Below are 12903 nucleotides of genomic sequence, written 5' to 3'. Positions count from 1 at the left end.
TGTCTTTGGGTATTTGTTCAACAGCGGAGCAGAATCTGCAATAGTCTGCACCAGTGATGATATATGGCAACATTTACAAAACCCCAGACAGACATTTGAATGCCTGCTTTGATAAATATGCCTTAATCCAGGGGAAATGTGTTAACCAGGATATATTTACAGTCACACATAGCATGCTTATATTCCTCAGGCCTTGTATTCAGTGCATTTCAGTCTTTCACTTCTTACAGGTTCTGCTTTGAAATATATATTTAATCCTTTGTTTTCTTTAGTTATACTAGTTCAATTGAAACATATATGTGGTTTCCTACTTTCTCTAGTTATACCAGCTCAGGCTGTCTGGCTTCTCTCTTGCTCTCTTAGCTTTGCTATATATATATGTGATGAGCGTGCCAGGTTTCTGCCAACAGTTTTCTTTTTAGAGGAACCATTGCTTTTATTTTTAGGCTCGGTTGTGGTAAAAGGTTGAGGCCTAGCTAACACAGCACCTACTGGATGGCAACCACTAGCGGAGCAACTGTTTGTTCTTCTTGAAAGTGCTCTCACCATCTTCATCTACTCTTGCCCCAGTATTCAATATGGACTGTTATCATTTTATGGCATAGGTCTGGTATTGGGTGCTACAAGCTCCGCTTTCTCTATGCCTAATGGGTTGCAACCATTCGTGGAGACTGATCTTCTCTGTGGCAATCTTGTCACCACAACCCAGTTTTTCCCCAGCCACTGTCTTTTGCCAGAAGGGCTCCTTTCCTAGCTATTAAAGCTTTCAGAAGATTACAAAGACTATGATGCTTTGGCACAATAAAACATGGGTACATTTACAACTAGCACAGTAGATGAAATCAATTGAAATCAATTTATTTTGCATGGTCCCAGCCACAATCTTGCATTCTTGTGCAAGATGCACTGTTATTTTAATTTGGTCATTTAGATTTTATGTGGAGGTCCAGCCAAGCTTCCACAGTCAGTCTGACCCTGAGCAGGGGATAATCTGTATTCTAGTCATGGTAAACCTCATTGCTTGGAAAGGCCAAAAGTAAGGAGCCCATAGCTCCAAAAGACATGAAAACAGAAGCTAAGCAAGAGGTCCTCATGGTTGTCCAGTCATTGCAGGACTCCATACAATGTCACTCTCTTCTCAATATGATTTACTGATGCTGAGGTATTTTGCCTAGTGTGGATCTCAGGTTGTATAAGTGTACATTGGCCTTCTGTTGTATGTCCATTGGATAATCTCTAAATCAGTGATTCTCTACTAGGGAGCCATGGCACCCTGGGGTGCGTTGAGATCCTCTCAAGGCTGAGGGCACTACAGGGTGCCATGCCAGTCATTGGCAGGTATACATGCACCCCCTGAGATTGGCCATGCACCCCTGGAAGTGCAAGCCGCAAAACCGGAAGTGTACGTTGCTGGCTCAGGGATCGGCTGCTGGTGTCCCCCCAGACTTGGGAGGCACAAGTTGCCCATGACGCCAATTTTCGCACTATTAGGTGTGCCAACATTCACATGATAAACCCAGTCATTTCAGTTAGGAATCTGTAGCATTATAAAACATTCTTCCTGTTGGGGGTCTTTACAACAGAAGAATGGCTCTTTTAGTTTTCACTTGTTTTTTTGACTACAGGAAAGTAAGAGTTGGCATTTTCCTGGGGGTGCCTCAAGTTTATTCAGGGGTGCCTTTGTCTAAAAAGATTGAGAACCCCTTGCTCTAAAGGCTTAGCAAACTTTCATTTGCACATCTCTGGACAGCTCGTAATTACTCTCAGTACAGTTTTTCTGAGGAAATTACTGTTCACTGTTATTACAATCAGTGCTTATAAAATGCCTGAGATGTTTGCTGAGAGTGGGTGCAAGATGCTGTAAATTATTGCACAAGTTTGTGGTTGGCATAAATGCCATACAGGTTCTTCAGATGATTTTTATTAAGAAAGCCATAAGAGAAAAAGATAAACATAATCTGTATGGCAAGGCACTTTTAGTGATCTATTTTACTGGACCAACTGTATAGTTGGGAGAGCTGCTGGACAAGTTTTGGGCATCAAATGCCCTTCGGCAGGTCAGTTCCCCAGACTAACCTCTCATACATTTCTTGGACCATCACAGCTACAGCACTCCAACCCTCACATAAATCTAAGTGTCATTTGTCATTTTTATTAACCTTGAGACTAACAGGACACCCCTGCAGAGTGTGAAATCAAACACAGCTAGCAATGGAAGTGTTTTTGAAAGCTTCACTGCCACACCCTGACACTTAAATCTTTTGACAGAAATAGTTTTTCTACCCAGGAAGGTCTCCTCAGGTTATTCCCTGACTAAATTGTCCAAACAAAAGGAGAAAGAAAATCCCTTTTTCATTGCGTTTAACTGTTTTGCAACACTGCATGTTGTTTGCAGGGCAGAGGAATCTCTAAACCACTGATTAAAAAAAACTAAGAGATTTATATCTTGCTGTAGAATTCCTGAGCGATCTCAAGTGAAACACTTAACCTTTCCTGTACCTCAGTTTTGCCACCGGTAAAATGGAAGAACAATACCTGTCTGCCTCAGACAAGGGCTTTGATATAAGGATTCACTATTAAATATCTCTAAAGTGCGTTGAGGTGCCCCAGATAAAAGATCAATTATTATCTGACTGAGAAGGAAACTAAGGTGCAGCCAGGTAAAATGACAAAACTTAGGTGATAAGAAAGTAAGAACAGGGAACAGAATGTAAGACACTTATGTCCTGAAACCCACATTCCCACTACTATCTTCCTTTTCTAATCAGCCACTTCCTTTGTGGCCCTTCCTTATTCTTTCTAACTGCCTAAATAACAGATTCCATATTTGCTTTTTCCCAGTCCTCAGATCTCTCTCCTGGCTACTATGACTAATAATACTGGAAGCACCGAACTAAATTGTCTGTCAGACCAAGAACATTTTCATAACTTTGATGTTATGACTCAGCAATTCCAGTATCAATAATAAGTAGCCACAGTAATGACACAAGACAGGTTTGTGCAAGACACAGGCAATTAAGGGATGCCCTGTACACTGAGGATCCATTGAGAGGCCTCACCACAATGGCCTCTTTCAGAGTCAGGTCCCTCTGCACGGAAGTGCCAGGAATCAAATAGAAACAGCAGAGCCAGCAACTGTTCAGCACCAGGCAGGTGGCAGGGCTAATGATCCCACATTTGCATTGCAGAAGCATGCTTGGTTTTCTAGGTCCTCATTCCTGGGTACTGTTCACTCAGGTAGGTTTATATACACATCAGCGTGACTCCTCTGAATATGCCACAATGCAGCAAACCAGCCTGTCACAGAGTCACCTGACCACACCAAGCTCTCTGTAAGAACTGGAGAATCAGAAAGATGGAGTATTTTACAGGGGAAACAGAATGTAACACAGGGGTAATTCCAACTCAGAGGTCTAGCTTTACCAGCTGTTACATTTGGGTTATGGTGGTTGATAAGAAGCAATCATTGTGTATATATTTCAACTGGGCTGCAAAGGAGAATGCTTATGTATCACAGTAAGAAGCAGCTTAACAATACAATACACGATAGATCAGACTGATAAAGGGCATCCGGAGGATAAAAGATACTGTACAATACAATTTGTTGTGAAGTAGCATCTCAGAGCATATCAAAGAGCATATTAGAAACACACGAGAGAGACAGGTGGAGAGGGGGGACATTTCACAGTGTGAGAAAGCAAGGATATTTCAATAATGTAGGAAAGAATGCCTTAAAAGGATCAAGGGAAAGATCAGAGAAAGGAAGAGCAGAGTACTCTTCTTAACCTGAGTTAAGAAGAGACTTTTACCTACAAGCAGGAAGGGGAAATCAACACACAGAGATGGAATGAAAGAGAGAGACAAACTTGCAAATTGATGTGATTCCATCTGGTCACAGCAAGCAGACAGAGGAAGTAAGTAAAGGGAAAAGAATGGGTGGCTTTTAAAGTGAGAAGAAAATATAGGGAGGGGGCACAAATGAGGGAAAAGAGGGTGAACATGGATAAGTGAGGGGAACCAGGTAAGAGAGGGCACTATCAGACTGAGAGAATGGAAGGAGTTGGTAGAGGGAGACAGGGAAGTGGGATGCATGGTGAGGGCCATGAGGAGGGGAGAATGGCAGAAAGATAGACTACGAAGAGGAAGGGATACTACTGCCCCCATCCTGTTTCAGTCCCACTCTGAGCAGTTATGGGGTCAGAGCTCTAAGTGGTCTGCAAGTTTGTAGGAAGGGAAAGGGTAACAGCCAGGGGTCTGGTTGTTCTTACTGTAGTACTGTTCCCAGCAGAGCTGCGTGGAAAAGTGTGGTTAAGAGTTAAGAATCTGCAGTTGAACTAATGCAGCTACAAGAGGTTCACACCATTGTTACCCATATCTTAATTATCCTAGTTCTCTCAAATTGCTTACAAATCTTTTAAGAGAGGAAGACATACATTTCAAAAAGAATAAGTAGAAAACAATGTCTTATAATACCTTTTAGCCTTCCTCATGCTCATGAATACTTAAGAGAAAACTCCAAGAAAAAAAAAATGAAACTCATTTTTGCCCCTGTGGACACACTCTCAGTCTCAAAAGAACAATCACCCAGAGTGCAGCATGTTGGTAGATGTCTCCCGTACCTGCCCTTGTTATACTGCCCCTTCATAACTATTTCCGTTGTCCATGCCATTTTGTGAGGCAAATTGTTAGGAAAAAATTCACCAAAAGTACACGTGTGTTTTGCGTATACAAATAGATGTGTGTCTAGCTGATAATTTTATGCTAATAAAGTACTCAGAACTGTAAACATGTAGATTTCAGAAAATCTAAGCCTCTATTTACATTCAGAAATTTATAGACAAAAACAATCGAAAAGGAGCCCAATATTTAAGAAAAATATTATAACGATTGCAAAGTCAAACACTCAAAAGTTAGGAGAGCTAAAAAGTTAAGAAAGCTAGAGTTAATGTTGTCTGGACAACCTTCAGCCTCCTTGTATGTTTGCATTAAGGACAAAGTCCTTAGTTACATGGCTCCGTATTATTTTCCATATGACACCTTCCTTTTTTGTGCATAGGACATACGGTGCTCATTAAATGAGCAGCTATTCTTATTTTTTCACTTTTCAATACCTGATTTACTGTAAGAATTCCTACTCTGAAGATATAACTGTTTATTTCTTCAGGGTCTTTTCCATAGAACTTGTCACTAACACTGTATTATTTGAATGTTTCACAAGTCTTAAGTAATTTCTATTTAAAAAAGCCCTATGAAATAATGGGTAGTATTATCCCCATTTTATAGACTGGGAATTGAGGCTCAGGGAGAGAATAAGAGCTTAAAATACCACCCTTCTGCCTCCTACACAGATGCACAGACACACACACGCATGTGTGCACACACATATATCCATGTATATCCCAGAGAGACTTGTCTACCAGAAAAGGCAAGAGAGAAAAAGAATCCAGAAGGCTACTAGGAAATTAAATGACGACTTTACTAGGCATCTCATGCTGGTTTCTGTATTCCCATCCTTGGGGCAGTGCTTCATGCTTGTGGGTGAAAATAACAGCTTTGTTTCTCCAGTCTTTTTTTCTGCACTGTGTACAGGACAAGCACATGCCACATGTCCTCAGTTATTACTGTTCTTTCCTGTCTGTGTATTGAAGAACCATCAAGTGTTGTGCTCAGCCAAGAAATGCAGGTCCATGAAGGAAGAACGAAGTTTTCCTGATTGTATGATGAGTTCTGCTATTTTCCTTTCATGTGATATGGACCTTCCTTCCTTCTGAAAACACAGCTTGCTTGTCTTTCTTCTTAGACACTACTGCACAATCCACCACCTCTTCTAAGGTAAGGGCTAGATTCACAAAGAGACTTAGCAAGGACTGCCACTTTAGGAACCTGAGTCCAAAATCTAGATCCTCAAATCTCCCACTCAGCTACTGCTTAACTCAGCAGGTCCCTAAAGTCCACAAGTGCTTTGTACCTCTAAATTGCTGTGTCTGTGAATCAGCCTCACTTGCCATGGACAGACATCCTGTTTGAAGCAATTCAAGTGCTTTTAAGCACTCCAAACAGTGAATGCTTTCATGGCCAAAGAAGCACTTAAAAATGGCCAAAAGTAATCCAGAGTGACCCCCCAGAGAAAGATAAACATCTTTGAAGTGGTTCATTTAGAACCACTACCTCAAATGTCTGTACCCTCCAGTAGTCCTTCAGCATCCCACAGTGCTCTGCTCTCTACCTCTCCACCATGGGGAGGTAAGTTGGGTGGACAGCCAGCAGCTGCTCTTGCATGCACTCAGCCAACCTCTCTGGAACTTCCAGACATCAAAGAACAAGAGGCGTGCAGGGATACCCGCTTTCTAGCTCCCTAGCCATTCTGAAGTTCTGGGGGAAGTAGACAAATCTGGAGCATTCTGGAATTTGGGGCACTTCAAATACATGTCTGTCCATACCTGTTGTGCTTAAAGCTGGGCACCTGAAACTTTAGACCCCCCCACCAAATCAGGGATCACTGAAATTCTGGCCCCAGCCTTCAGGAATGTAGAAAAAAGAATTTTCCACACAAAATGTGTTATTTTCTTTCATTATAAAGACTTATACTCAAGATATAGTTGATGATTTAATAATAATTCTCATTAGCTGTAACCTCCGGTCATGTGCCCAAGTCTCCCTTGAGACATGTATTCCATTATAGACAAGTGATATATCTTACAGTCTAAGTAACCTGAGGTTTTTAATCTTAGAAGAATGCAAAAGAAGCTTCTGCTAGAAGAAACCCTTAAAGTGCCTTCACTGCAGCAAAGAATTCCTCACTGCTGTGATAGTCTGCTCCAAAAATGTCCTCACATCAAATAGTTCCAGACTTTCAGCTACATTGATTTTCTCATTTACACAAAAGTAACAATTCAATCAAGACAGGGACAGAAAGGAAATTTTCACTGTTACACCAACAAAGACCAGAAGGACTTCTTACTTTCCTCTAGGACACTGTTTAAGGATCATCTCTTTAGACCAAGACCATATTGCACAGTTCCCTCCCATCATGCTGATATACCTCAGTCACCTACACCATCTTTTTCTTCACCTGGGTTGAGCACTGGGACATTCAGGACAGGACAGGACATCTTCAGAAACACTTGGGCAAAGATGTGTTAAAGACAAGACCAAGACTAGGAGCAGTTCAGCAATGAAATTGGATACTTTATTGCTGCATCTGTCTAAAGTAGAATATTGCATTTTCCTCTCTCTCTGGGCTGGTGAAATAAGTCTCTGCATTTGTTTTAACTTTTAAAGAAAATAAAAGAATCCCTTGTAGTCTCTCTTCAGGATTCACTGCTGAGGGGAAAAAAAGCAAATGCCATATGTGGAAACCACAGGTGCTGCAGGTATTGAACACAGCTCTTTTTTCTGCTGTTTTTGCCAGATTCAACAAAATCCAAATGCTGCTTTGGAAGTGAGAGCTACAGTTACTGAAACAATCACTCTACAACATTGGAAATGCACAGTCCAATCCAATACATTTTTCTATTTTGAATGGCAGTATGTACCAGTAAAATTGGTACCCAATTGGAACTAAGAAGACTTCAGTTGTATTCAGAGATATGTTTTGGCTTTCTATGTGACTTAAATTATACCTTTCTGTGAATCCTCCCCCATCTGTAAAGTGGGGTTAATGATACTTTCCTGTTTTGTAAAGTGATTGAGATTTATGGATAGAAACACTATATAAGAATTAGGTATTTTTTGAGGATTTTCTATAAAGCCCATCAACTCATAGTTGACTAGAAAGGAGGAGCACGAACGAGGAGGAGGGGGAGTGAATATTTCCATAGATATATTTATTTAAATAGCACTATCTGTTACAGTGTTCTGAGGCAGCCCTCAGAAAATGCTAGCTTTTTCTTTTCACTTGTTTTTTTCTTTCTACAGACAAATAATACAGCAATTCTTCTGTTGCAAAGAACTCAGAAGGACTACATTAGGTTAGAATGGTTTTGACACTCTGGACTCCTACTGGAAATCTCTGGTTTTTTTCTGAATCATGTTTGTGCACCTAACAATGTGTGACATCCTGAGGCACATCTGAAACGATCTCAGGACACCCCAGAGTGTGGAGGGACCCTGATTAAGAATCACTGGAATAAGCCATAGGTATGAGTGAGTTTGGTGATGAAAGAAGGAAGAATGAGAACAAGGGTTACAGCAAAAACAAGATAAATGAGAAGAGGCTATGAGAAATTAAGTAGAAAATAAGTAAGTAAATAACTAAAAGGCAGAATATCTTTTCAGATGAGATTTAAAATGAGGTAGAAATGTAAGGGGTAATGTAATGCACATGAAAACGGCTCAAAGCTAAGAATCCCAGCTCAACGTTTGAATTTAATGTGCTGAATACTCAGAATGAACTGGTCAAAAGTAAACCACAGACTAAGAAACATTTGAAGAATGAACTTGAGACAAATAGAAGCAGGCCAAGCAATTCTAAAGCAGCCCAAGAAGTTATTCTTTTGAATGGATTTTGCAATACATCATCTATTCTGCTCTCTCTATTCTACCCATTTTCCACTGAGGAAAATACCTCAGTGCCTGGCTATTAATGGCAGGAGGATACTGTGGCACTTTTAAAGTCCCACTGCTTTCTATTTGCATCTAGGCAGCTGAATATCTTTAAAAATCTCTGTCTTTCTGACATATTTTCTATTCCTAGCCAGACTCTCCTCTTCTATTCACGTTTCTAACAATAACTTTGCAAGTTGTCTCTTGGTCTAATGTGTATATCATGTTTTCTCCATATGAAGATAACATCAGATTACTCCATGCATATACTATGGCCAAAGAGGAGGAATAAGGGAGAGAAGAAGAGAAGAGGAGCAGTTAAATGAAGAACAGTTCTGAGAAAGTGTGATGATGTCCCTGATATTTCAAAGTCTCCTGTAATGATCCAGTGAGGTGACCATCTGCTGAGGTGTCTAAATAAAGACAGAATATGACTCCGGGGACTTTTTCACTCTTCCTGACTTTAGTCTCTCAATCTTGGCAGGTTTAATTCATTTAATGATCAGTAAATGTCTCTTAGAGGGAATGCAAGGAAAGTTTCATATTTAGCTACAACTCATTGACTAATAATAAATAGTACTTTGTTCTTATATAATGGTGGGGGCCAACTTTTTTGGCAGATGTGCCACAAATTAGCCCCACACCCTCCCCCAACCTGGGATGGCCCCCTAAGGGGAGGGGGCAGGGATGGGGTTTATTTCCCCCCTCCCTTCCCTCTACCCCCTCCCCTCTGCCAGCCGCAGCTACCACCTCTGCCGGTTGCCCCCAGCCTGCCCACTTCATAGACTGTAAGGGGCTGGAAGGGACCTCACAAGATTATTGGGTCCAGACCCCCTGCACTAGGCAGAAAAGACAACTGGGGTCAGGTGACTCTGGCAAGGCAACTCCCCAGTCTCCTCGACGATTTCCAGGATAGGTGATTGTACCATCTCTGGAGGAAGCTTATTTCACAGTCTGGACACCGTAAATGTGAAGAAGTTTTTCCTAGTGTTAAGCCTGAAATGGTTTTCCAGGAGTTTGTGGCCATTGCTCCTGGTTTTCCCCAAGGGTGACCTGGTGAATAGTTGTTCGCTGAGCCCTTGATGTATTCCCCTGACATACTGGTAAACTGCTACCAAGTCCCTGCTCAGCCTTCTCTTTGTTAGGCTGACAAGGCCCAAGTCCCTCAGCCTCTCCTTGTATGGCTTGTCTTGCAAGTCTGATCATACAGGTTCTCTGGACTCTCTCAAGCTTTCCCATGTCCTTGTTGAAGTGCAGCACCCAGAACTGGATGCAGTACTGCAGCTGTGGTCTCACCAATGCTGAGTAAAGTGTAAGAATCACGTCCTTGGTTTTGCTTGAGATGTATCAGTTGATGCACACCAGAGTATTGTTTGCCCTGCTGGCTACGGCATCGCATGGATGGCTCATGTTCATACTATGCTCTATTATTACCCCTAGGTCCCTTTCAGTCGTGGTGCTAGTTGGTATGGTATGGTACCACTGAGCCTGTAAGTATGTTGGGGATTGTTTGTCCCCAGAAGGAGCATTTTATACTTCTCAATGTTGAACTTCATTTGGTTCTGATCCACCCAACTTGCTAGCCTGTCTAGGTCTGCCTGTATATGCAGCATATTTTCAAACGTGACCATGCTCCCCCATACTTTGGTGTCGTCCACAAACTTGGCCAGTGAGCCCTTCACCCCTACATCCAAATAATTGATAAAGATGTTGAAAAGCACTGGCCCAAGCACAGACCCCCTGAGGGACCTCACTGGCCACTTCTCACCAGGACGACACCGATCCATTCATTAGGACTGTCTGGGTCCTACCCCGCAGCCAGCTTCCTCTCACCTAACTGTTGAGCAGTTTAGTCCACAATCCTCCCATTTTCCTGTGAGAACATCATGGGATACCAGATCAAAGGCCTTTTAGAAATCTAGGTATACAAAGTCAACCTCCTCTCTCTTATCGGGGTGATGAGTTACCTGGTCATAGAAGGAGATGAGATTGGTAAGATAAGACCTGCCTGCAATGAAGCCATGCTGGCTGTTGTTCAAAATCCTACCTTCTGCAAGCATATTGCACATTGACTCCTTGATGAATTTTTCCAGGATTTTCCCTGGGATAGAAGTTAGGCCAATTGCCCTATAGTTGCCTGGGTCCACACTCCTCCCCTTCTTGAAGATGGGCACAACATTGGCCCTCTTCCAGTCTTCAGAGACCTCCCCCAAGCGCCATGAGTTTTGGAAGAGTTTCGCCAGAGGTCCCACAACAACTTCAACCAGCTCCTTCAGCACTTTCAGATGAAGTTCATCTAGTCTTGTTGACTTATAAACGTCTAACTTTTCTAACTGATTGTGTACCAGCTCAACATCAACAGGAGGAAGGTGGTGATTCCCACTATGCTCATTGTGAACCTTATCTAGTATGATTTTTCCCCTTAGTCTGGTGAAATACTGAAGCAAAGTACTCATTCAGGAGTTTAGTTTTCTCCTGAGTGTTGGTAACCAGCTGTCCTGTGTTATTAAACAATGGCCCCATGCTTCCATTTGTTTTCCTCCTGTTCCCTATATATCTAAAGGCTGCACTCGCTGGGACACCATGACAGGGTCCCCTCCACCCTGCTCCAGCAGCAGGGGCAAGGGCATGGCCAGATGCTGGCTGGCATGGCCTGAGGCAAAGGAGGACAGGGAGGGGGTTTATTTCTCCCAACCTCCCCTCTCCCCCTGGGGAATCCCAGCCAGAATCTGCCTGGCCTTGGGCCAGCGGTAAAGGTGGTGGCCAGGGTTGGCAGACCTCAGCTGCAGTCCTCTGGTGGGAGAGCGGAGGGATGGGGGAATAAACCCCTCCCTGCCCCCTTCAAAGAGGGCCATGCCAGGCCACCATCTGGCCACACTCTCTCCCCTAGCCACCCAAATCCTGGCAAGGGCTGTTTCCCCCTACCCCTCCAGGCACACCCTGGCTGGTGTCCCTGCAGGCCGGAGTGAAGATTTAAATCCCTCCCCAATCATACTCAGGCCTGCCAGGGCCTGGCCATGTTCCCATCAGCTCAGCTTCCCAGCCAGTGCAGAAGGAAAGGGAGGGCTTGCTGTAGCGTCCCCCAGCTGGCTTGAGCTCCTGTAGGCATGTGCCTGCATTTCCAGAATCAAAAGTGAATGTCTCTTTCTTGCTTGCCAATTCAATCTACACAGGTTAAACTAACCTGCAAAGATTGAATCAATTCAGGCTCAGATTTTTAGAATGTCTGTACTTAACCCTATTTGAAACCACCAGCAAAAGGACAATCCACCACTTCTATTGGTAATTTGTTCCAGTAATTAGGCATCTTCACTGTTAAAACTGTGTGTCTTATTTCTAGTTTGAATTTGTGACTTCAACTTCCAGCTTTTGATTCTTGTTACATCTTTTTCTACCAAGAGCCATTTAGTACTTGGAATTTTTCCCTTTTCTCTCAGTCTTCATTTTAATAGACTAAATAGATTGAACTGTCTTAGACACTCACTGTAAGGCATCTTCCACTACTTCTGAATTATTTTTGTGACTCTTTTCAATACCCTTTAAAAATGTGTAGACATCAGAACCATATGCAGTATCCAATATCAGTCCGACTCCTACTCATTGCTCCTTTGTTTATACACTGAGAATCCAATTAGCCCTTTTTGCTTCAACATATGGTTAAATTAAGTTGCTTTTCTACTGTTAAGAAGAATACATCTACCTATATCATTTTCGGATATACTGCTTTCCAAAATAGTCTCCCTTTCTGTAGGTCTGACCTGCATTCCTTCTCCAAGAGCATAACTTTATGTTTGGCTGTATTGAAGCACATTTTGTTTGGGTAGACCCAACCTGCCAAACAGTCCAGATTGTTTTATACAATTACTATGTCCTCATTATTTATCACCTAACCAATTTTTAGGTCCTCTGCAAACTTTCTTAGCCATGATGTACTTCCAGCTCACTAGTGAAAATGCTGAATATGATCAGGCCTGGTACTGTTCCCTGCAGAAACACCCTGGCCGACAGCCCTGGTAGGGTTCATCCAGATGAGCTTGTGTGGTTGCCATGGTTGGGCCTCACATATTGCACACTGGACCCTTCATGTTCTTAAGCTGATATTTGTCTGACTAGACTGCATCCCTGTCTCTCTTTCTAGTCTCTCCTTCCAAGCATAGACTATTTGTTTCCCCTCTGCAGAAATGTAGCCTCAGCTGAGTCTGCCTTAGCTCCATGTACCAGCGCCTCCCACCCCTAACTCTTCAAGTAAGCTCATAATTTCCCAGAGCTTTAGCTTTGACGGCATGCTGAGTTTACAGATGGTCTTTTCAGGGACTTATGATAATTAAAGCCATTGGACATGCAGTATTGTAAGGGTTC

General features: G+C 42.6%; 1 protein-coding gene across 1 annotated transcript in view; it reads right to left on the bottom strand.

The window, feature by feature from the left end:
* The window catches only part of TMEM229B (transmembrane protein 229B), a 230393-nt gene that overhangs the window by 102844 nt on the left and 114646 nt on the right, over nucleotides 1-12903 (bottom strand). The gene's annotated exons all lie outside the window — the stretch shown is intronic.

The sequence above is a fragment of the Crocodylus siamensis genome, chromosome 2, assembly GCF_052110815.1.
Source record: "Crocodylus siamensis isolate JL-2025a chromosome 2, ASM5211081v1, whole genome shotgun sequence".
Lineage (NCBI taxonomy): Eukaryota > Metazoa > Chordata > Crocodylia > Crocodylidae > Crocodylus > Crocodylus siamensis.
Note: the sequence above shows the minus strand (reverse complement) of the source record. Positions and strands in the feature narration are given on the sequence as shown.